The 11,550-nt window shown below is 49.4% G+C and overlaps 1 long non-coding RNA gene across 1 annotated transcript in view; it reads left to right on the forward strand.

The window, feature by feature from the left end:
• Positions 1-2,459: 2,459 nt before the first annotated feature.
• LOC135812756 (uncharacterized) overlaps positions 2,460-11,550 on the forward strand; it is a 12,013-nt gene continuing 2,922 nt past the window's right edge. The window contains exon 1 of the long non-coding RNA XR_010552955.1: positions 2,460-2,969. This is a non-coding gene — a long non-coding RNA (uncharacterized LOC135812756). The remainder of the gene's footprint in view (positions 2,970-11,550) is intronic.

Consider the following 11,550-nt stretch of genomic DNA (forward strand, 5'->3'; position numbering starts at 1 on the left):
GAAGGACCTTGAGACACTGCGTTTGGTGGCTCGGAACAGGCAATCATTCAACGATATAATCGCACAGGTCACATTGTAGAGTGCAGATCACCTAGTGCTTTCAACAATAATAACGTACTTCCACATTATGGGAATTTGGTATAACCCCACACCCGTCATTGTTGAATATTCGATAATAGCGTGGATTTCCCCAACAATAATTATATTTTCATTTTTTGTTATCCTCTCCCATGCCGTTGTACATAAGCGGCTTGCCGCGGATATGTCAATACTACTACTACTCAAAATACTCGATTGATGGATCAATCGGTACCAACGCATTTGTCACTCCGATTATTAACTTCGGCTCTGCTCTGTTTTGTTTTGAACTGTATACGTATATTTAACTCATTGTATTTCTTTGTATTCTGTATCTCGTTATCGTTATCTTTTCCTCTAGCCCTCACGCTTAGGATGAGATTTCTTTTTTTATGGCAGCTTAAGCGAAGGCTATATACCTGCTTTATGCAGGTTGATGCCAACGCGAACAAGCAAAATAATAATAATAAGGAAAAGGACATAAGGATACGAGTTATGAGTAACTCTCCATCACGGTAACTGGATACTACAGTCCATTCAGAAAAAGATGGACCCTGGCTCTGGCGAGCTCCCGTATTTGGCGATTATTCGTGATTTCATTGACACAGTGCAGTGCTGCGAAATTTGAACTTTGAAAAAGAGTCCAAAAGGGTACCTGAACTGGGTTTGAACCCCCCAATACCCCACAATGCACTGTTGCAGGCAGGGTCAAACCGCCTGGTTTTTGATGGTTTTCCCAATTCAATGCTTCTGGGACAAACCCTGGCCGATATCCTATTCTTGTTATGGCTTGCTTTTTGGACAAATAGACTTCGGAAACATAATTGGAAGAGGATTCCATAGGGGATTGCAGAAAAATATTCTAAAAAAACCCAAAGTTTGACCCATTTATGGCCAAAAGCAAGAAGTCCATCTTTTTCTGAATGGACTGTATAAATGTTGGTTTGCGTTGCGCAAACCGTAGTTAACCTACATGTCACAGAGCCGCATCTCCCGCATGGAGATGCCGTCCGCAGACACGCCAAAACCGGCTAAGTCTCATACGAGCTCCGCTAAAGTCGTACGCACTGCCGGGCTCCCGCGCGGGGCCCCACGCAAGCATTCGCAACCGCGATGCGCGTACGGCATGCCGTATAAGCCACCTATCCGCCTTGGGTGCAAGCTCACCCAAGGCCACCCTCGCAAGGCAGGAACACGTAAAGACATTCACCAGTTGTTTGTTGTGCCTGCCCGCCGCAGAAATTGTTTCCCACCCTCCCGCACCGTTTAAAAGGCAGGAGGCACGGGTGCTGCCGATGGGCGCCGCATAGTGCACGCACATCGGCACCATTGAACTATTCATGTGTACTGAGATTTAGTGTTCCGCTGCCATAGCAACCTAGTAGTACACGTAGCCGTTCCGACGGCGCACGACCCCGCGGGTCGCTTCTGCTGTCCTTGCCTCTCTGATGCGTGATATGTGTACATCATTTATAATCATGACCTCATACTGAGTACATGTACGTCATACTTGATTACCGATCGCAGGCTCATGATTATTCATGCTGGAATAAACGCTTGCGACACCCCACAGGCTCGTCTCTCTTGTGTGGCATGAGGGTTAATATACAGTCAGAAAGTGCAATAATTAGGCACACAACTGACAAGAGTACTGAGACATTCGACGTGCTGACACCTAGCTTCAACACATCTCCGTAGCGCTAACCGACAGCCTTCCAACTTGGAAGGTTCAAGGTTATGGAAAGACCAAAGAGGGGAAGGCAAGCGCAACGAAAACGAGCAATAGCTACAGTCCCAACGGAACAAAGAATGTCGATTGTTAATGGACGATGACGAGACCAGTACGACATTTGACAAAGCGGTCTAACTACAATTCGAAGCAGCAAAGCAGCACACCACCCAACTTGGGTGCGGGCTTGGGACTAGTTGGTTTGGAGGTGACAGCGTTGCGAATGACCAAGGGTTCTCGACGTCTGTCTCACCGTCCAGGAGCGACACTGACTCACGCTGCTATCCGGTGTTCACGAGGTGTTTGTCGCGCTGGAAACGGAGCGTCTCTGTAATTTTGTATCCCTGGTGATGTTTGTGCCTGGAGAGCACTATATAAGTGGTGCTCTTCAGGCACAATCTTCCTCAGCCTACTCAAGCTAAACTGATGAGGGGTGAATTCCCCGAAACACTGTGTATTGAGCAGGGAGTGGTGCTTTCTTGCAGGTTTGCCGAGTCGAAGGTTCGATGGACTTCTCGTGTGCTCTGGATGGCAGTCGTGAGTCAGTCAAGTGTCAAGTAAAGTCGGCGGAATAGCGCGAGCTCCGGTGTGGGGAGCAAACCCTTTCTTAAATAGAAAGGTGTTAGAAATAACGTCAAGATACAAGTGCAATAAAACCACTAGAGGAAACGCAAAAAAGGTAACAAGATTACATAACCAAAGGCGAGAAGGCACTGAACGAAGTGTCACGAATATTTTTGTTATAAAATACGCAGTAATACAATCATGTCAAACAAGTAACGTAGTTGTGTGATGTCTGCGGCCTTCATCCTATTCATAGCTATATGCCTGACGTGTGTCGAATTGCTTCCGCTCAACGCCCTTCAAGTTCAGGACGGCCGTGAGGCGTTGGGAGCGCAGTCCCTCTATTGATGATATTGATGAGCCATAAGACAGTAGGTAATACCTTGTTGCAGCCAGGTACACCTTGATAGTTGCTGCTGACACGGTCTGCGACAGTGATGTAATGAACCGGACAATGTCTCCATTACTGGTGTACTACAGTACTAGCTGTGCTAGTGTAGCGTGCGTGGTCTAAGGCTAGGAGGCTACTACCCACAGTCAGTCAACTAACGTATCAGAACTTACTCCGGCACGGCCTGGAGGTTATCTTATATCAATCGTAAGTGAACTTGCTCTCGAATCAACCACGACTCTTTCGTATGAGTTGCAAACTAGAGAACTTATACAGAATATAACAAGGCCGTTGGCAAGGGGGCCAGCTAGGAAGCTTCAGCTGGTGTCTATTGCGGGAAACAAGCAGCAGGCAGAAAAACAGCTAAAGAATGTATGTGATAGTGTAGCAAGCAACCTGGAAATGCCATTGATTACTCGCAGCACGCCTCAGTGCTACAAAGGAAGCATTGGAGCATGAAACTGATATCGCAGTGAAGATAAGTCCATACAACTGCACAAGGACCTCTTGCAAATGAAGCATAGTGGCACAAGTATTGTATTTGGAAACAATGAAGACTACTGATAGTGTTGGTCTAGCTACTCTCCAGTGTGTAGTGGCGCCATGCAAGGATCATGGAAGAACAATCGTAAATGTAGGAAGTACTGTATACTGTATACTTCTAAACAATAAGAGTCATGCAAAATACATGTACTACTAGTCATGTGTAAACTGTAAAGCAGGGATACTACACCAGCACTTGTTAGCAACAATCCGAACTAGCGCACACACTGCACTGCATTGCTTTGTACTGCATTCAAGACTGACGTCATGCGCTTTGTTTTTGCTGCGGAATCACATGGCACCAGCCCGTTTTGCTGAAAAGAAAAACAAATCTTGCTTGCCCTGTTGTGCTCTTCCAGACAACGGATCGTGCTTCAGCAGTGTTTCTTTTCCTTTCGTAGCTTTGCTGCCAGCCCGAGTGTCACCTCCACACTGTATTTCTTCAGTATGTCTGACCTAACTGTCGACACTGTCTAGGCAATGCCTGGCAAAGCCCTCCGCGGCGAGCTTTCTCAGCGCGGCTTGAATCCGAAAGGAAACTTAGTAGAAGTATTTTACAGAACCCTCTGCTGGCACAGCTAGCCCGTTGTAGTGAGGGCCCAGCTCAGGTGTGCTCCGTCCAGGAGAACCAACAACATGACAGTGCGGACACGGCTCGCGAGCCCAGAAGCCCGACTGGCACCAATGCCTCCTCCGCCAGCTCAGGTGACGCGGGCTCAACGGATCTCTGCGCTCTCGTAGATCTACGGGACGAGGTGTAGTAGGCTTTGTCGGCGGCCATTATTATTATCGGAGAGCATTGTGCCGCTCCTCACCCGAGGCCAAGGCAATGCGGCTGCTGCCGCCACTACGCCAGGCCAAGCTCCTGTAACCCACCCGATCAGCCACCTGCACCAGCTGTGCTCAAGGCTGTGCAAGAAAGTATCTTGCGAAGGGAGTTCGTAGATTTTCAAGTTTGTTGCCTGAAATTCTTGCACACTTCCGACCCAACATTCCGGCTGGTGCACGGACCGAATAACGATAGCCAGCTGAACATCGTTGAGTCGGATGACGCGAAGCAGGTGCGTCGCAGGGTTCACGATAATTATACATGTAGCTACCCGGCTCGAGGCATGAACTACATACATGTCTGTTATCACGGCTGCTGCGCTACACCGCACTGCTGAACTGCTGAACTGATTGCGTACCAGCAGTTGATCCAGACTGTTAACCGCCAGTTCTTCCCAAGCGAGTGGCTAGAGTACAACCGCCAGCCGCGGATGCTCGTGGCCCAGTAACCAGGCACGAAGAGGTTGGACACCATCGACGTGAACCTCTGGCAGATAGCTGTCACAGGCCATGCACACCCAAAATGCGCTCAATGTAAGACGGTCCATCCAGGGGCGGTTTGTGTCCTTTTCGTCCCCAAGCCAGCAGCACTTACCTCCAGTAGTCGCAACCATACCAGCGACGGCCAAGTAATGTGCCGCAACTTTAATTGAGGTCGCTGATCTTCGTCGTCGTGCCGCTTCTCCCACACCTGCAGCCAGTGTGGCAAGGACCACACATGTATCATGTGCAACCAGCAGCAGCGCGGAGCCAATCGGCCACCTGCCGCTCCTAGCAGAATGGCTACTGAATCGCTTGACTCGGTACGTAGCTTCTTTCCTATACACTCTGCAGACACCACAGTGCTAGCTGACCACTTTGCCCGCCTGTTACGTAACCACTCAGATCAATAATGTGTTGCGTATGTTTCCATGGCCTGCGCCGTGGCTTTACTCTTGGATCTGCCGGCCAACACGACATTTCCGTTTTGTCCAATAATCTACCCTTGGCTTTCACTCACTCGGCATCTATATCCGAGCAATTAGCTGCTTCCTGCGCCCGCAGCGAGACCACAGGCCCATTTCCGTCACCTCCACTTCAGTTCATGCGCCGCTCTCGTATTGGTGCCATCCCCAAAAAGAACGGCAAGCTGCGAATGATCCACCATATCTCTAGTCCGGAAGGCACCGGCGCAAACAACAGCATTCCTGCCGAGCCGCTCTCTCTGCCCTATGCGAGCATTGACAACGCGATCAACATCATCATGTCATGCCCACAGCCTGTGTATTTGTCCACGTTTGATGTACGCAGTGCATTTCGGCAGATCCCAGTCCGCCTTCAGGACTTCTCTGGGAAGGCTCCTACTACTACGAGCGATTTCTGCCTTTCGGCCTCCGCCCCAGCCCAGCCGTATGTGACTCAGTAGCCACAGCAGTCAACTGGATCATACAGCACGAGTTTGCTATAGATCACCGGCTTCCTTACCTCGATGACTTTCTTTATATCTCCACTGGTTTGGCTGCAGCCAACCAGCAACTCACCATCCCCTCCGGCAATTCACGTATCCTGGCACTCCTTTTGCTCCATCCCAGCTCGAAGGGCCATCACGATCATTGACCTTCCTTGGTATTGTCCTAGACTGCGAGCGCCACGATGCTCGGCTACCAGAGGACAAGCTGTCCGAGATCCGTGCGCTACTCATGGCTGCAATCAGTGAGCGTAGCATCGACCAGCGTCAACTCGAGTCCCTCCTGGGGAAGCTCACTTTTGCTGCCCGAGTCATCGTTCCTGGACACACATTCATGCGTGAACTATGATCAGCGTGCCCTGAACTGTATCTGAGTATGCGAGTGCGGTGCATAAAGCCCACCTTGAGAATGGGTTTGCCGGCCCCTTAGTAGATGCGTGGCTTCTGAAGAGGGTGTTGAAGGGCATCCAGCGATGCCATGATACGGCTGTACTCACCCCTCGCCTTCCTATAACTCTGCCAATCCTACGACACCTGACAGATGCACGCCGGAAAAGTAGTATCCTGAATGGCCATGACAAGCTGCTCCACCAAGCCGCCATGCTGCTTCTTTGGATTTCTTTGGTGTGCCGAATTCACTAATGGCATCACACGGGGCTGTACTAGCTCCCCTGGTGACGGACGCCTGCAACTCTTCCTGCTTTCATCCAAGACAGACCCATTCGGTAAAGGCGTTACTTGTGACATTGGCCCGTCTGTACCGCCGTACTGCCCGGTCCGTGCCATTGTTAGCTACCCATTTGTCACTCGTCGCTAGGGACAGGAGCAACTCTTGTTCGTACTCTTGAACAGACAGCAGGTGACCAGGCAGTCATTCACATTAAAAGTATGATCTCTTGTCGCTGCGACTGGTGTACCATCCCAGTCGAACTACTCCGGGCATTCAGTCCACATTGGTGCAGCCACCACCGCTGCTATGGCTAACGGAGTGCTGGTTTCATGGGTCCACTCTCACAACGGGTGTTATCTAGCTATTTGCTGCGGCTCTGCCTTGCGCTACATCCATTTAGCATTGCAGCTCTACGTTGAGCTAACAGCAGCTCGACTTTGAGCTAGCAGCAGCTCTACTTTGAGCTAACCGCAGCTCTACTTTGAGCTAACCGCAGCTCTACTTTGAGCTAACAGCAGCTCTACTTTGAGCTAACAGCAGCTCTGCTCTGAGCTAACAGCAGCTCTGCTCTGAGCTAACACCAGGTCTACTTTGAGCTTCAAACCAGTTGTTTCGAAACCAGCACTCCTCAATCCAAAGATGCCTCTTTGTTGACTTGTTTGTGTGAGGGATGGGGCTAAAGCTGTTTGTACAGTGATTTATGCTCGTTTAGCATGAAATGTGTCACAGTCACACGCTTGAAATTTCAACTTCACCTCTTTCCTGGACTTCGAACTTCGGCGCTTGAGTATTGTACTTTGCGCTATATCGAATGAAACATCGGTGGAAAGCTGCTTTCAATACTAGTAGCTTTCCAATGAGCCGTCATAATAATTATGTTGAATTTGAAGTAGGCAGACCGAAGTTACAGCTGTTTGTACAGTGCTCTATGCTCCTTTAGCATGAAGTGCGTCACGCTTGAAATTTCAACTTCACCCAGGCGCATTCAACCGTGATCTTCTAGAAAAAATGATGTGCAGCACACGGTTTTTTCGATGGTAGGTGATTCCGTAAGTTTTCAGCAGTAGTTTGCGATTATTCCGACCGCGGTGCGGCAAAAGACCATGGTTTACAGAGCGAAAATTCGACACATTCGCACTATGTACAGCATCAAAAAGTCAGTAATTCGTAGTACCGGTTGGGTAGCTAGAAACACAAACTGAACTGGACCTATAGTGTCATGCGACTAAGCTGCCATCTGTCTCTTCTGCTGGCTACCTCGGAGTGCACATTGACATCGCCCCTCGTCTTGGAACACCCAGTTGGATAGGTGCGTTGACCGCCTCCGCAAGAGTCGGTGTTCTGTGGCGGATGCGCTGCTGCCTCATCATGCAAAGCCGCATCCAATACTTCAAGTCTGCGATCATGCCCGATTTCTCGTATGGCTCCAATGCCTTCTCAGCATCGCTGGCGGGTAAGCACCTGGACCGTCTCCAAGTTCTGCAGAATCGTGCGGGTCGAGCTGTGTACGGATGCTCGCCGCGCACCTCTGCCAGAAACCTGCTACTCCAACTCGGCGCCTACTGTGTCCGGGAGATCTTCATCCAGAAGCTGATCTTCCTAGTTTGGCGCTGCGCCTACTCCCGTGCCAGTCCTACACTGCAAGTGCTGTTGCTAACCAACCAGTGGCGCTCCTACTCGGCTCCAATCATCTATGGGTCTAAAACCACCGCCAACGCGCGCTGAGCTGGGTAAGGCTTGTCTGGCGTTACAAGGAGCTAGACTCTGGAATGCGTTGCCCAGCGAGGTATGGGCTATACCGCACCCGACCCAATTTCGCACTGCTGCTGTTCCACACACCATGAACCTTTGAGGTCAGACGGATCACTATCGCCATAATTTCATTATATGCCTGTCCGTTGGTCTGCCTGCCCGTCTCTCTCCCTTTTTCTCTGACAACCTGCTTGTTAATTTGTGCGGTTGTTTTCAGAGGTAAAACCCTTAGGCCGTAGCTCTATCGCCTTTGTTGGCAGTACCACATGGAACTCTCTCCATGCTGATATTCGCGCTTGCGACGTACGCCACACGTTTCAAGCATTGCTGTCTGGCTCTGACCTTATCTCCCTCCTCAACTATCTCTCCGATGTTGTGCCTACCATGTCTTCTTCACAGATTCTGCCTGAACAGATGCTCATCAATAGACCGATCCCCTTATTATTGTCTGGGTTCGAGCAAGGGGGCAACTCCGCAGTCGCGTGGGATCCTGCTGCACACACACGACCAACCTCACCTCGGCTTTGCGTGACTTCTCGCATGCGAAGTGCAGAGCACGCGAAATCTACACGCAGTGCAAGCCTGTCTACAAAAAATGCCACAAGGACTTTTGATTTGAGCTGTTTTGTTTTTGTTTAGACGTCTTCCTTTTTACGACTTCAGGATGCCTTCTCAGGATCATTGCTGCGTTCCTCACTGTCAGAACAGGAGGACGAAGCAAACAAGTCATTTCACTCCTTTCTTCGTGTGGAGCCACAGCGGCCTGGAGCAAGCGGATCCAGGCTATTCCCCGTGAGGAAGGACGTAGTTTAGGGGCACTCTGAATATTTGAGATGCAGCGATCATTTCGATCCCGAAGTCGAAATCGTTTTGCCCAGCTCTACAAGGGCAGGATGAGTCCAGGAAAACAAACAGCTGTCCTACGGCACCAGGTTTGCTTTTCGCAAGAGAGTGGAGTCTGGACGCTCTGCTCCCCATGCTCGCAAAACAGTATTTGCTGAGCCTAGTGCAGTTCGGTCATGGAAGTGCAGCGTCTGCATCACGAGCTCCCCATGCTCGCAAACCAGTATTTTGCTGAGAGGCAACGGCATTTTGAGTTGGAAAGGAACCTGGCTTAGTGCAGTTTGGTCCTGTAATGGAAGTGCAGCATCTGCATCAGGAGTTGGCAGCAAGTAGAGCTCGTGTACAGAGTCTCGTGGAGCAGTTGGACGATGGGGTGAAGAAAGCCGAAAAACAGCTTACGTACAATAACATAAAGAAAGACTCTGAGCCGCGCCAGTTTCTGACTGGTTTGCCTTCAGGTGTTTGGACCGCTCTGTGGGACTTCTTTGAGCCTAGCCGAGAAAATGTACTGCGCCGAGCCAGATCTGCGAAGACGGAAGCTGAGGGACGGCGGATACAGTTGAAGGTGGCCGTAAATCGCCAATGAGCATGTAATGGAGGATCAGCTGCTATTGGCATTGATGTGTCTAAGCCTGGGCCGAATGGGACAGAAGCTGTAATGCGTGGCACAAGTTAATCATCCGTTTCACGGTATATACTATATAGCTAGCTGAGCTGGAAAGTTGTCTTGTTCCTCCGTTTGGGCATGATCCCCATTTGGGCGAGCTGGCGAGATGTTCAGTCATCAATGCCATGTACCGCAAGACATTCTGCATTGTGAATGAAACAGTTCTATTTTGCCATGCACTTAGGGTTCTCGCACCGGCACAACAAGACCCAACAGATCCTTGTGCTCTTATTTTCTCCCATGGTAACATTGCTGATCACAACACCCGGTAGCCAGTCGCAGATGCAACCAAATCAACCAGGTTCTCTTACTCTTTTTTTCCAATACTGAAACCAAAGGTATACCAATATTTGCATCGAATGCAGTGATGATTTCAATACTGTCCACTAGTACAAGGCATTGCCAGACTGGCATATAATCATGATAATATTATCCATTTCGCAATCACTGTCATTGCTTTCTTACATCTTCAATCATCAATATCGGACCATAAACCGTCTATAATCTTCTATTATATCATCATTAGTATCCTGCTACTATCCTCCTCTAACGATGAGCTCGAAGAAAAGAAACAGCGGTCTAGAGGCGTAAACAATATCTGTCAACGGAAGTGTCCTTGCTGTGCTGGTGTGTTTATGCTTCGTGCATTAGTTCGGCCAAGAGCGCATGGTGGTGGCGGGTTGAGGATGTTAAATATACTAGAAAATAGTTCACTCTGAACGTGCAGGGGGTATATTCATAGGTTCGAAAGAACCGCACACACACTTTGCTGCAGACAGCGGCAAGCTTTGGCCCTCGTGCTTCGAAGAGGGAGCAATCCACTGCGCTACGCTTGCGATTAACAGCAAGCTTCGACTTTTCAAAGGTACGACTCATCATTGGCTCTGGGGTGCTGTTCCTGGAACAAATGCCCCATAGCCAACTGAGGGCCAGGGAGCACGCAATCTGCCTTCCTGGGCGAGAAGTGTTCCAGCACAAGAAGCAGCACGAATACATGCTGACAAAGACCACCATCACCACCAGCCGGAACACAGCATACTGTTCTTCAAACACCATCCACTCCGTCCATGTGTTTGCACTGTCCTCCTCTAACTCTTCACGCTCAACAAATAACACGCACTGCTCATCGTTTTTTATGCTTCCTCTGGGTTGGCTAGCCCTTCGACTTGACAAAACAGCGATCACCACTGCACTGCTATCGTCACCTCATAGCAGTCGCTTCCACCAGTGGCTTTTCCTGTCTTTGCAAGGTGTCCAAGGATGGCTGCTGTTGTCATTACAGGCAAATCAGAAGTACTTTAGTGGCTGATGTCCAACCAGATCGTTGGAAAATCGATTTTCCACTTCAGGGCTGCTGATCGCGACTTGGTGACTTGGCAGCACCACGGTTACCTTCATAGAAGATGGCTCCGGAGAGGAAAAGACAGACCAGAAAAAGGTTAATATTATCTTCAGCGCCGATCGCAAGGAGAAAGAAATGTGATCTGCTGTAGCCTAGGCACAAATAAATCTCACAACACGATTCGCGATTCGAATATTTCAACAACAACAAAACTCACCTCTGGAGTAACTCCTGTTTGTGGCCCGAGATCGTTCCCTCCCGCGCCTTGAAAAAATCCTGCAGCGGCATCACAGTCCATGTCTCTCTCGGAGACTCTGCTCCTACCAGCAGGAGGTTTAGCACCACTCGAAGCCATCGCAAACTACTTGAACTAAGCAGAAGACATTCCAAAACAAACCTGAAACATACTGTCAAAGATGCTGTCACGTTCAAAAACTAACTCGATCGCGAGTGAGGTTGCCCCCGTGCTCGAACCCAGTATAATAAGGGGATCGGTCTATTATGTTCTTGTCCTCTATCCTAGTCCAAATCCTGCCTTGCCCATGCATGACTCTCATGAAATGCCCGTACTAAATAGTCTATAGAACAAGAATATTGGATATCATACTTCTCTCATCAACTATGATAATACCCATTTCATACCCCCCCCCCCTTCATAAAATTAATACCTACTGTTTTCTTTCCTTTCATTTCATC

This window comes from Sycon ciliatum, chromosome 3, assembly GCF_964019385.1.
Source record: "Sycon ciliatum chromosome 3, ocSycCili1.1, whole genome shotgun sequence".
NCBI lineage: Eukaryota > Metazoa > Porifera > Calcarea > Leucosolenida > Sycettidae > Sycon > Sycon ciliatum.